Genomic DNA, 14,249 nt, shown 5'->3' with positions numbered 1-14,249 from the left:
AATGAAAAATAACGCAGTACCATGTATTTTTAGCAGGATATCTGAGCACTGCTATTTGTTCAGAAGTATCTGCAGTAGAAACAGTAAGAAGTTCCTTTACTTAATTGAAAATTATCTTCTGAAAGAAATAGTTCCACACTGAACTCATAGCCCAAGAGTATCATTCTGATTCTAACATCCACAGCAAGGTATAATCATTCTATAAAGATGGAATAAGCCTTAAGCAAGCATAACGATAATTTACATGCTAATCTTCTACAATAAAATATTTTCATGACTCTGCCAAGAGTCATGTATAAAGTGAATTGTATGAGGAAAGTTGTTAAAATTCATTTTGATAAAAATCTTTGTACTTTGGCAAATATATAACCATGGCTCACTGAGCTCAGTGTCACAGTCTAGACATGGAACTCCTTGGAAGCTGCAGGCACTGGTGTCATTGGTAGAAGGACACATGGCTGTGAGGCAGAAGGCATGGGGGTGGGTATAAACCCGTCAATTGTCACAAAGGCTATGCTTTCAACGAACAAATAAAGTCCAAGTTAGGACCCAGTTCATTCCTCAAACTGAGACAAGTCAGTAGAAAGTAAGGGAACACAATGAAATCATTACCATTTTGGAGACAGAAGGACCTACAGTCGTCATTCATTAGTCCTCTACAGGTAGACATTTTAAGAATTACCTCGATCCTAAGATAATAGCTCTAGGAGTAGAAAGTATTTTCCTCCATTTTCTACTTGAGGAGACAAGGAGTAAAAGACATTTAAAAATTTGGCCAAGTTTACAAAATTAACAAGTCACAGAGCTAGCACTAGAGCCCAGGACTGTCCATCTCCCAATGAAGAGCTCTTTTCACTAACACTATGTGTTTCTGGCACACTTAGTGTTCACTGCATTCCCTTCAATCTTGTATAAAACTGCAGTGCAATTAGGTTTTGTGTCTACCTCTCTGCTTACCAGCCTAGCTGGCCTCAAGTGGAGGGATCACGCCTTACCTACTTTTGGCCTGTCCCATCTTACTCTATGCCCAGTACATTGTTAGTGCTAAAAATCATCTCCTGACTCAATGAGCAAGCTTTCTTCATTTGGTGAAACCTCCATAAGAATATCTCCTTCATGAAGATCAGGCCAGACTTAAATATATTTTCTGATTTCATTTTGTACTTTTCTTCATTCACAGTTTCCCTAAGACCTATTTGGAAAAGAAAAGCACCAATTAAAATCTATTTGGGTTATATCATTATTTTTATCATATTAAGGACATATGGGCTAAACTGGCACCACCTAGCTTCAGGGTATAACAGTACTTCCTCCCCATGGTACATAAGACTTATATTTGTCGGTGCATTTCAGAAATATAAATACATAGTAACTCCCCACATATATACCTACAGATGATTCTCATTTTATCAGTAGACCTCTTTAAAGTAGTAGCAAATATTTTGTCTCTTCAAATATCATATCATTCAACACTGCCAGTACAAAAGGAATTCAGATTAATTCTGCCAAACTATGCAAGCAATTTTTCATGTTAAAATACAGTTCTGTGGCCACATATTTTACAATGTACTGCTAAACTACTAATCAACCTAAAAAAAAAAAAAAAAAAACCTTAAAAAAGCAAGTGTCAGAACTCCCACAATAGCAAATCATAGATTGAAAAGAATGTTGTGGGATACAGACTTCGTACCTCAAATCACTGAAAGAAATATTCATTTTGGCCAAGAATCAGGATCCAACTATATATTTTATAAATATAGATTTCACCAAGGCATTTGTTTTCTGAAGGCTTCAACTATGCAACACAAAAACAATTAAGAATTAACCTTTACAAAGGCCTAAATGTAAACAATTTAGCAGAAAGAAATAAACATGCTCACTCTTGGAACGTTTAAAATTAAGTGTCTCAGATTTGACAATAGTAAAAACAGAACTGAACAAAACATGCAGAAATACACTGTCAAGAACTGTTCCACAGGGTTTAATGACACTAACATCAAAATAAAGCCAAGCTTTGGAATATATGCTGGCTTCACAATAAATTATCTTTCTATTCACCGGTAATGGGCTGAGGAGGTTTGCTAATGTACTAAAACGACTCTTTTGTACTAGCCTGCCTTATTTTGCAAATCAAAATTTAAAAAAATCGTATTTCTATTGGTGTGTGTTTGCAAAAGGTAACCTGGATGGTTAAACTGTAAATCCGGTCAAAAAGAGAAACAACCTCATTTCAGAAAACATTGATGATTTCTTTTTCCAAAAAAAATCCTCAAAATTCTATTTCTAGAATCAAGCCAAGCTGTCAAAGGAAAAGTTTGACCCTAGAACTCAACTCACCCTAATTATCCTTTATCCTTAAAATGGATACTTTCATCAAAATAACACAAACTCAGAAAAGGAGATAATCCATTATTAACTGAATGGAAGAAATGATGCAGGGGCTACCAGACACTGTATTGGTTAGGCGATATCCCTTGAACCCGTAAGAGCGAAAGCTCCTGAATGGCAGGACACTGTCTTGGTTACCATCTTATTTATATAAAACCGAGTCTGTCATAGCACAAGACAGGCATACAGTAATAAATGTTATCAATTTGAATAATGCCTCTTTATAGGAATATAACACTGTATTGTTATCAAGGTATTTTCACACACATTAACCTTATGTGACCTCTCAACAACTCTGTTGAACTCTGTAGAGAGGAAATTAAGTCTCCAGGAGATTAAGTAATTCATACAAGGTTGACTATAGAAAGAAGTACGCTGACATGAGAATGCAGATTTTCTGTTCTTTCCCCCAAGGCAACCTCATTTATTTCCCTCTCCCCTCCACAGTCAAAGTGCCAAATACCTACATCATAGGATTATACTCATTCAGAACAGGCAAACTTGTCATCTAATCTAATGCAGAAGAGTGAAATGCTATTATTTTAAATCTAAATATTTCTAGGTTTGTGATTTTTCTTACTGTTCTAACTAAAACAAACAACTCTCATTATTTTGGGTGGGTTCATAAAGAATGGAACTTCTCAATTCTATCTGCAGAATTCTACATCTGTATAATAAAATGCCCCGCCTTAGTAGCCCTTAACTTCTTTCTGGCTCCAGTTACCCAATCAGAAGTGAGGCAGGTAGGACTTTCTTGTATAAATTCAGAAGCAGTTGTGAGAAATAAATGAAATCCTGGATGTGAGAACTGGAAAACGTAAGGGCCGGGAGTGATGAGGGTGGATACGAATGTGCTTTCAAAATCAATCTTAAAAAGAGATTCCTCGAACCTCTATGGCCCATACGTCTATTAGATATGATGAATTTTTGTCTATTAGATACGCTGAATATTACAATTCCTTGCATTATTTCCTTTGTCTAAGTACTTGAGTCCAATTTTGGGGCCAAAGTGAGAGAGGAAATCATTACAGAGGCTGTTTAGATGCTGGATTCTGATGAAAGTGACATGTAGAGGCAGCTGGGGCTAAGAGTGACACCAGCATGTGAACCTATTTCAGGACTGATATGCGTCTAATGCTTTCCATTCAGTCATATGACCTCTGTTGACTTCAATGGATAGTATATTTGTGAACCAATTTTAGAAGCCACTGTTCTTTTGCTCCCTGCTGAAGGTGGTTTCAATTGTTCTGAGGCCTAATATCATCTATAAACTTTGGGACCTGGTATTTTTTCAGTGGGTTTAAATCCAAAAGCCCTCAAGTTCTTAAGGGGTTCAGATGGAAGATTCTTTTATCTGTGTCATGAAAGCTCTAATAAAGAGAACTGAAATATAACAGTATGACATGTGAACCGAAGGGAAGAGAAGACCTTTTTCCAAGTTTCTTGCACATTCCCTTAAAAGCAACCTGGGAACAAAGTAGGGGGAAAAACTGCTCAGTTTCTAATGATCATCTAATGGTTAGTAGTTTCAGAGAGTTATTTTGTGAATGCTTCAAAAATGGCTGAGGTCTGTAACCATTAAACTGCCAGAAAAAGTATGTCCTTATTAAGTATTAGTAGAATAACTGACCAGTGTTTGAGAATCACCAACGTGCCCTTTTGACTTTCCAAATTATATAAGAATATTTTCTTTGACCTTCCCTGATTAACAGATCCGGACATAACAATGACACTGCTTTGTTTGGGTGACTCAAGACACATGGCACTGCACACTTTTGCAGGAACACATCCTACATTAAATTAAGTTAGAGGTGGTATTTGAAAAATAAATAAATAACGGAGTTCCAATTCACTGCAAATGGTACAGGAGGCCAGTAAGTAGGAAGCTTGCAAGAGAAGGACTTCTTTTAGAAAGATGTTTTACAGGACTTTTTCTGCATCATTAACTCTTCTGGAATCCTGAACATAACATGATGAATTCCCCTGAAAAAGTAGCTACTGTTTAATTTTGAATCACTTCAAAGAGCCACAGTAGAAGGAATCAAAGAAAACCAAAAAGACCAGTAGATGTGAAATTCGCCAAGGAAGGGAAAAAAAAAAAAAAAAAAAAAAAAAAAAACATGAAGGTTCTAACAGATTTTGACCATGTACTCAAAATACCACTGATTATTTTACTAATACAGTGTTTTACTGTTCCATGAGACTGAAATAAGTCTCTGTATTCATCAGAACACAGGAAATTTTTATTACAATATTTGTGTCATAGCCTTTAAAAAAGGAACATACTTAAAACCTTTAAAAGAATCTCTGTCTTAAAATGTTTCTTCGTGCGTGTGTGTGTGTGTGTCTGTGTGTGCGTATGTTTTACTATAAACACATACGTAATTGGAGGTCCTTTATTACTGAAAGGAGTAAAAGTATACTGATACTTCAATTCGCAACATGTAGTTCTAGAAGAAGGATATAACTGCACAAAAGCAATTTGGAGAGTAGAAAAGGTAAGAAAGTTGGCTAAAGTACGATAATGGTTGTTTAATAATAATAATAGATAGTCTTAAAAAAGTCTTTTGTGTAAAAATTGCCCAAGGGAAAAGAAAGAAAACCTCCTAAAAATTCCATATCCCCAAATACCTCTAGATCCAAAACCATCTGGAAAATGTCAGATAATGGTATCCACCCACCTAAGAAATTCAGTAAACTTTGTCTTCAATTAGCATTTGAAATAATAGGCTAAAATTGAAATTTCTATCTGAAAACCCTCAAAAGACAAACCTGGATTAGGAATCAGATTTTTACAGTCTCCCTAAAAGGACCATCTGTTTATAAATACTCTTCTCACACTCTTTGATCTGTACCATAAGTTCACAGTAGAAGCACAGCTGAATTTAAAGACATATACACACAGCTACCATGAAGTCTAGTTACCACATACATATTCTGAGCTCGTCTCAAGTTTCCCTTGTTATGTAAGCACTTAGGAGCAATAAAATTTCACTTACATTCAGCAGCATTGTGAGTCCCAAAACAATAGTCAGCCTGACCGTACAATCCCTTCATTGGCAGTAGATAGCTCTGGTGTTTTATTTATGTTGATCACATTGTCAATGATATATGGAATAACCATTTAGTTGCCTGTTAGTCCATAACATTTTTATTACTGTAATTGTCATTATCCATATTGAACTCTGTATTAGAAAAATCAAATTAGGTAAACTGAAATATCCAGAAAGAACTACAGAGCTGTTGGGATTCACCCCCAACACCCCCAACATTATCTTCAGACCTTGTTGAGAAGGAAAAAAAAAACAATGAGTATTCACTTCTCACAGATAGAGGTCACTAATGGACTGAATTTGAATCACTGTAGCAGAAACCACAAAGTTATTAAAGTAATCTAGTGAAAAAGGAACTTGAATTGAAATTAAAGATATCAAAAGATGATTATCCGGAAAAGTCTGACCTGAATACAAATATTACAACACCTTGACCTTTTTTGAATCTTCTAAAGAGAGAGCAAAACCAAAAGCCGCTTGGCACCCTTGCTGTTTTTTAACTTCAGATGCTTCAGATCCCAGAAGCAGGAATTCTTTCTTGTAAAGTACAAAGCTCAAGAGTCAAACTAGATCAGATGTTCACACTGGGTCTCTACAGAATAAAGCTTCTGGACTTGTACATACTTGAGCCTTTCTTAAAACCACAGCTTCAAACTGGGAAAATATAAAGTTGTCTAAATCCTAAATCAAACTCACCAGCAGGCCAGAATATAAATGTAACGGGCATCAGAGAACGTTCAAATTAGATCCAGCCGGTCAAAGTCAAACTCGGATATGATCACATCATCTGAAACCTAGCATACAGGAAAAGCCAGGACTGCTTTGGGGACTCCAGGGTAACCCAGCATGGTGTCATTTGGAAATCTACTTTATTCTGCTAAAAGCATCCCCTGGAATTTCTAAAACTGCAATGAAACTACTGAAGGGTTAAGACATGGGCTTTTTCTTAAAAAAAAAAAAAAAAAAAAACAGCATTCCTTCCATGCTAGGTTTGTAATAGGTTCTGCTAAAGTACAGCTAGCCCAATTCTTTTCACAATTTCTTGCATCTACTGGCAGAGACATGGAATAATGTTTGAAATTTCATCTTCCAACCTCCTCCAGTCAAAGATATTTGCAACTCAACATGACAGTATGGTGTTGCGCTGTCTTCAGTGATTATTAAAAATCCCTAAATGGTTTAACCCTATCCTGTTTCGGGCTTTCAAGGAGGGGAGGAAGAGAAGTAGTATTCTCAGATGCAATAAAGCTGTGGAGAAAAAAGCAACTTTTCGTGGTATGCGTATTATCCACAGATTGATTCTCTGCTAATATGGTGGCTGGTGGCCTGCCCATCGTAAGTAGCTGGCCCATGTTGTTCAGTAATGAAAACAAGTAAGAATCTAGTTCTAACATTTCAAATACTGACCTAAAATTTTACACTCACACTGAACAACCTAATATATCCCTGGACAAATGCCAATCTGCATTCTATTTACCTCAAAAAAAAATTTTTTGGTGGGGGCCTTTTCGTTGGATATTTATTAAGGTCATACCGGTTAAGTCTACAGACAATATCGGTCCGATATGGAAGCTAGCTTTCGTGTTAGCTTTTGGCTGTGAGAAGTTAGACATAATAAATTTAGCAATAAGTCTGTGGGCGAGTGGACATGCTCCAAAGCGCCCCGTAACCCTCTGTGATTAAAGAGCCTCCCAGCTAAGTGGGGAGCAATAGCTCCCATTTAGAAGAGGCTTTGCATAGCAAATGCAGCATGTAAAGAAATCTAATCAGCACCTTGCACTCTTGAGCGAGCGTTTACACGGATTTGTGCCTTGCACTTGGTTAGCTAACTGTAAGCTTTACAAGAGATTCCCTTACTAAAATTAATCAAAAGCTCTTGAAGACTGATTCCCATTCACAGGAGAAGACAGGATGAGTTTCCAGGCGAATAAATAATGATCATAATAAAGATAGCAGCAGCAAACGCTGAGTTGCTTTGAAACTAAAAACTCAGTTGGGGGAAAGGGGGCGTCGGGGAGTTGGGGCTGGAATCTTTTTGCTTTTGGAGTGAGCTGCAGCTATTTTCTTAGCCTAAGTAAAGCTGTCGTTCGGGAAACGTGACCGTCTTCTCTCCGTTGCTGCCGCCGCCTCAATGCGCACACGCGGCCACTCACTACCTTGGGACCACTGCGTTTCAAGCCACCGAGAAAAATTCAGCCTCTCTGCAACACCACTAACCCCCTCCCCCAAACACGCACACACACAAACACACATACGCACAGTCGTGGCAAATTCACATCACCATAGCTAACACGTTTCACCTCACCCCTGAATGAAAATGTAACTTCTAAAGTTCCTATTTTATGACGCCAGAAGGTGAAGGGAGGGAAGGAGGACTCCAGGGATGTCAAAAGGGGAAAGGATTTTTTTTTCGCCTTTGCTTGCAGTATTTCACCCCTGAAATTTGCTGTCCAGCGAAACGAAGCAGGCGAGTAGGGAGTGGGCTCAAATCATTTTTTTAAAATGGTAAATGGGTGAGAGTGTGAAGGGGGGTGCATGCGGTAAGTGAAATCCATGAACCATTTCTCTGGACTGAAGAATACTTTAAAAGCCCATAAATTCACATTCCAAATTTCCAAAGAGATACAAGATGAGGAGCCAGCTGGGGCTGAGGGTTCTCATCCACTCCTGGGGGCATTAGCCTCGCCGCACAGCTGCCCCCCTAACGTGACTAGTGATCTGCCGGCGCTCGGTGCCCATCCCCGGGACCTTGAACTTCGCCTCCCTCTTACTTCCTGCCAGACCCGCGAGGGCCAGGAAAGGCTCTGGGAGGCAGCGGGAGCGCAACGGAGGGGCATGGAAGAAGAGGCTTGGGGGCGCGCGTTACCTGCAAAGGTTCTCGAGGTCTCCTTCCAGCCCTGGTGGTAATCCCGCTCAGCGCCGCGCCCTCCCCCAGATCCAAACTTTTGCTGGGTCCTCCGGGTGGTAGCGGAGGAGACGGCGGCGGCTGCTGGAGCCAAGCCCTGTCGCCTGCAGCGTCGGGGCGCGGGGGTGCGGAGGCCGGAGCCTCAGAGCGGCGCGCGCCTCCCCGCAGCCGGCCGGGGCCGGGGCGCCCAGCTCGCCTCGCTCGCTCTCGCCTACGTCCCCTACGGAGCTGCGGCATCGTCTTCCCCAGTCCTCCGCCACCTCCGCTTCCAGGGTTCGGGCATGCCACTTTCTCTTGGCTCCGGCCGCCGCGGCCCCCGCCTTCTCTCCTCCTCCGCCTCCCCCTCTCCGCTTCGTCAAGCCAACGAACCCCAAAAGAAGTACAGCGAGCGGGGAAGGCGGCAGAAAGCGGCCCCGCAGCACCCGAGCTCCTCGGATTTGGAGGATCCCGGGACTCGGCGGGAGAGCGAGGCGGGCGCTCCTCCGACGCGTGTGTGCGGACAGCTCCGAGCCGGGCGTGAGGCGCTGCGCGGGGGCGGGCGCAGGGCTCGCTCCAAGTGCTGCGCCCGCCCGGCGTGGGTCTGGAGGCTGCTCAGACCACACTACTGCCTCAATCCGACGCGGCCGGGCTAATGTAGGCGCCGCGGCCCCCACCCCCACCCCTCCTGACACTCCCGGAGATGTTTACAGTAATGAATTCGCAGGATCGTCTCCGCAGCTCCCGCGCGCCTCCTCTCCCTCCGTCCCTCGCGCTCTGGCGCGCTCCGCTCCTGGAGCCCTCTTTCTCTCCCTGCCTCGTTCCCTCCCTCTCTCCCGGAGTCCCTCCCACTTTTCTGGTTTAAAGAATGCTTGGGAGGCGCGGCTGCTACCCAGCGATTTCCAAGAGGCAAAGTCGGACTTGGCTTTTAACCCTGTCCTCTCTGGAAAGAGTTTCAGAGCGCCTGGCTAACCCGGCAGATGCCAACCTGACCTTCTCTCTGTCTTCCCGGCACATACCGTCCCTACCAGCAGCCCTTAGGGATAATGCCACCATCTGAACCCTGAAAGGAGATTTTCCCCATGCCTGCTTAGTGGTGTACTGCCAAGAGGAAGGATCTATTACTTAGACATTGAGAAATGATCGAAACGTGAGATTAGAGGGTAAAATACAGCAAACCTCTCAACCAAAATGGCGTTATTTCAAATGCCGACAACCTTGGTGATGTGCCCCCCACTCCTCACCCCATCACTAGTTCCCTCATCTTCGACCACCTTAAATGACTTTAACTGGGGGAGTGATCAAAAAATTAACGGGATTAATTTAAAAGCCCCCACTTTCTTCCTTCACGCTGGCTGCTTCTGGCAAGAGCGTTGTTAAATTTCCCCACAGATTGCAGCGGACAACGAGAGATTCAGCCTAAAGATTAGCAAACAGTCTTGACAGCTAAGAAGCCTGATTTCTGTACAGGCAACGTTTCCACTTCGCAATCTCTTTCCAAAGGTTAAAGAGTAATGTAAAAAACAAACAAGCAAAAAAACTAGGTGCACGTCTCCATGTCGGAAGGAGGAGATGTTTTTTGGTTTTCTCATCTCATTTCGTGCTGCTCCTCCTGCCTCCAGCAAGTTGCAGTCATGTTGTAACAAGTCCGGTGAGGCTGAATCTGAACAGAAGAGGGAGAACGAGCCCGCTCCAAGAGCTACGCCGAGACGCGCCGTCGGTGTGGCCACGCGAGATGCAAACGGAGAGTTTGAAACTAGCCCAGGACCAACCCCCCAGGGATCCGCTCAGCTCTCCCAGCAGAAGAGTTGAACTGGGGCGGTGGCCGCCACAGGCAGAGGATGATTACCGGACGCGCCCCAGGCGCGACCGCACTCCTCGTACTCAGTTCAAAGCATGAGTGACTTGGCACCACTTCCTCAATTGTTTTTTATTTCCTTCGCATCCCTGTTGTGTCTACCGCCTTCACGTATTTGAGAGCCTAAATCATGTTAAGACGACTTGGAGAAAAGCCCGATTTGCCACGCAAGGATCCACCCAGACGCACGCCCGCGCGGAGACGCACGCTGGCACACGCGCTCACACACGCGCACACACACACGCGCACACTACCCGGTTCGTGCGCGCGGGTCTCTGTTACTGTTGCATTATGCAAAGGTGGCTAGGAAGGCGCGTTGACTTAGATTTACATAGCCCGTCTTCTCCCCACAGTGTGTGACTAATAAGTATCCCGGGGAGGAGGGGGCGCGGCTGGGGGTGCTAATAGGAAGGGAACAGACAGTGAGTGCCATCTTGCTGGGAGGTTCCAGGAGCAAAGCGCCAACGACGACAGTGGCAGTGGCCTCAGCTCCACCAGTAACTACCGCTGGCAGGAGCCACACACGCTCTAGGAGTTTTCCGGGTGTCAAATATGGATCCAGACCGTCCCAGTCACCCTCTTCCACTGTGGCTTCCTTTCCCTAGTCAGTACCCCGACTTCAACTTACAGCCTTGATCTAGGGCTTGATGACAAACGAGAAAAGACCGCGGCAGCGCTCAAAGTGCGGGGGCGAGCCCGGTACTGGTCAGCGCGGCGGAGGGATCTTTCCAGGAGGCTGCAAGCCCCCAAGCCTGTGCAGAGACTGGGTAACAGCTGGCAAGGCCCTGCTCCAGTCACCCTCGCTGGCTCCTTGCCCCTGCATTCAGCACCTGGGGGCTTTATTCGCCCTCTCCCTGCGTCCCACTCACGCAGCTCAAGGAACTCGGTCCCGATTCCGCCTGCTGTGCTCCCCGAGCCTTTGCCACCTCCGCAGGCGCTCTAGAAAGGCTAGATGGCCCCAGCTCAGTGCCCGCCAGCCCGAAGAGGACAAGCAGGGCTGGAAGGGACTTGGTTTTGGAAAAAGCACCCCCCATCCCCACTCTCACTCCCACCAACTCTAAGGAAAAGGAATTAGTATCCACTGCGTCTGTTTAACTGCTAATCGATCCCAGATTATGGGCAGGTAGCATGCTGGTGTCTTTAGATACAACCGCTTGATAACAACGCTGGTGACATTAAAAACAGCTTGTGGAGGGGAGACGGTTGTTACTGGTGAAAGAAGAGATTCAATCTACGGAAGTAGGAGGGTGAACTCTGGCAAGGTTAGGGGCACTGAGAACCCCAATTTAGCATCGATGCATCTACTAGACAAGCAAATTTGCGTTTTGACCCAGAACTCAGTTATGAAGCTCCTTAGAGGAGGTGGATTTGACCAGCAGACAGATGTCCCCAAAGTCGAGAGAAAGCTAAGCTGCCTATTTTCTCTCCAGGTAAAAGACAAAGCTTAGAACAACCCACTTAAGATGACCACCCCAACTCTTTCAAAAAAAAAAAAGAAATTCCCCAAAGAAACAGCGTGGTGCCAGCGTAGCAGCAGCTCGGCCTGTTACTAGAAACTTCACCTGGCACCGCAGCCCCTTTTACCTGACGGCTGCGTCTTCTCCTCGCAATGGGCTCATCCAAATCCGACAGGGTCAGGGAGGTGGAAAGGGAAGACGCTGGCGCGGCAGCAGCGGGGCTCCCGGGGCATGGTATTGTTTTAGGGGTCGCCGCCGAGGTCCCTCCTGCCCATCGTTGAGAACTGCCACCCTGATCCCGGGGCTCGGTGGACACGGTGGTGGGAGCGGAGATGCCGCCTCGCCGCTGCTAGGCACCCGGGACGGAGGACCAGAGGCGCACCTCGAAAGGAGTAGCGCAGCGTCTTGGCGCGGAGATTTGCGGGCGCTGATGTTATCTCAAGCGCTCGTTCCTCCGCGGTGACAATGGATAATGCCAAAAGCGCAAGTGACGGCGACAGGTTTCGAACGTACAACTAACTACAAGGTACCCAGCCTGAGACAGTATGCTGCTTTTCCCCTCCCCCTCCTCTCCCTCCTACCAGGGAGGGAACTAACTTAACCCTGTGAGCGCCTGACACTCCCTAGAGAAGCTGGGATCGACTAGGAAACCGCAGGCGGCGGCTCCCGGGGGCGAGAGCTTTGTTCACGTGCGTTTCCAGTGGGTGTGTTGCTGTCTAGGGGCACTCGCGTGGCAAGACGCCCGTGGCTGGCTTCCAGCGCCCAGATTCAAGGATGGGAAGGAGCCCTAGCGTTTCATCCGGACCAGACCCAGCCCTCGGAGTCTATTTTTTGCCTCCAGTTACCGGATTTACTGAAGTTGCCAGCGAAGTTGGTTTTATTCCTTTACTTCTCTACTCTCCGCCCCCGTCCACGCCCCCCAACCCTGTATTATTTCCTGTCCTAGCTGCGCTTTGAAGATTCGGAACTCTTCGCTGGTTCTAGCTATAGATTTTAACTGTGTTCCGTATGAACACAGTTCATACGGAGGGTACCCAGCCACCCATGCCAAGTGTAAATGAAACCGCAAGAAAAGCTGCCTCCCACTCACCCATCCAGTGTCCGAGTAAGCCTAATGACACACATTCACATAACTAAGACGAAGACACAGGAAGATAGGGGTGCGGAGGACGGAGTTTGATGTGTGAATGGGAAATGGAAAGAGAGGGGAGAGCGCACGCGAGAGAGACAGCTGGAGCCTGAGCCTTAAAATGGAATTAACGGGAAACACACACAAGAATGACGATGCAAAAATGTATCTAAGTCCCAACATTGACAGCAGCGGGTCAGCTTTAAGCGCCTACGTTTTGATCCGCGAAATTTCCCAGCTTTTTTGGAGGCGGTTACATAGAGAATACAGGAGCCTCTGCCTTAGCCGCCCAGATGCTTTGCATTTTGTACACAGCTTTGACTAAGTGCTCTGGACTTCCAAGAAGTTAACCGGACTGGAAGGCAAGTCATATTGTGGATGCGGAAAGGAAGCTTAGACAAGAAAAAACTGTCAGCAGAGCGCCTCTGCTGTCACCGTCACACCCAAATGAGCCAGGACGTCTCTCAGAGCGCAAACTCAGATCCACACACGGACATCTTCAACCGACTCCTTCTTCTGTCTCTATTCCGGACTAAGGAAAGAAAGAAAGAAATACGGAACCTTTATAGAGCATTCAGAGGCTACACACATGGATCTTGCTGAAACGGAGTTACTTAAAAACAGAGAAAGTATGTTTTCCCACCAGATAGATGTTATAATTCCTCTCTGAAGCATGCCCAAGTCTATGGGTATCAATCACAGCCATTTCAAATGCCTCTCTGAGCCGTGCCAGCCCCATGAGAGGCTGTGGGGATGCTGCTTCCAGCTTTCCCTGTGCAGAACTCCGGTGTAAATCCTTCTGAGTTGCCAAGGTGGCAGCAGAGCATAGGGATAGCTCCTCAAGCTCCAGCATCAACAAGGAAGATCACATTTTAGGACAAATACTCATCTACCTGCATTTAAACATCCATTTTCGTATGTAAGTGTACATAAGTATCCGCAGGAGGTTCTTCCTTTGAAATCTTGATCCAAGAAAGCAGCATAATTATTTCATCTTTAAGAACACATTTTAAAAAGGCAAAGCAGGACTTTTAAAGCAACAAAGGTTTTGCTTTCTGATTTATGCTGCTAGAAAATGAATGAGATCGAAAATGGGGGAGGGAGTTGTTGCAGATGTACAGAATTCATATTTTAAATTATTGCTGTTTCTAAACCATGAGCAAACCTTGTTATGAGTATGTGCCACCTATTAAAAGCTATTGGTTGCAGCTATTATAATCAGGACAAAGAAAATTAAGGAAAAATATCACACCAAAGTACAAGCAGAATTGCTGTAACAAATTTCTTATGCACATGACCTATGAGTCGGCTTTAGAAATGTGTGATGATGGGGCTAGAGGAAGCAAAAGAATAGGAAATGTGGCTCAGGGACTCCAAAGAGCAATAATTTTGCAGACTCACAAAACTATAATAATTATGTTCCTTTATTTTTATTAGGAAACTCACTGATCCACAAGAGAAGTGGGTGAAAGAAAAACGAAAA

The 14,249-nt window shown here is 44.6% G+C and overlaps 1 protein-coding gene across 2 annotated transcripts in view; it reads right to left on the bottom strand.

Annotated features, from left to right (window-relative positions):
- The window catches only part of FLRT2 (fibronectin leucine rich transmembrane protein 2), a 98,013-nt gene extending 85,859 nt beyond the window's left edge, over positions 1 to 12,154 (bottom strand). The window contains exon 1 of one of the 2 annotated variants that reach the window (XR_004057455.1): positions 8,308 to 8,969. The gene's annotated coding sequence lies outside the window, so the exon portion shown is untranslated. Of the gene's footprint in view, positions 1 to 8,307; positions 8,970 to 11,764 lie in introns of those variants that run through there. The other variant, XM_010378214.2, reaches the window with a different exon arrangement.
- Between the last annotated feature and the right edge of the window lie 2,095 nt (positions 12,155 to 14,249).

This window comes from Rhinopithecus roxellana, chromosome 5, assembly GCF_007565055.1.
Source record: "Rhinopithecus roxellana isolate Shanxi Qingling chromosome 5, ASM756505v1, whole genome shotgun sequence".
Lineage (NCBI taxonomy): Eukaryota > Metazoa > Chordata > Mammalia > Primates > Cercopithecidae > Rhinopithecus > Rhinopithecus roxellana.
Note: the sequence above shows the minus strand (reverse complement) of the source record. Positions and strands in the feature narration are given on the sequence as shown.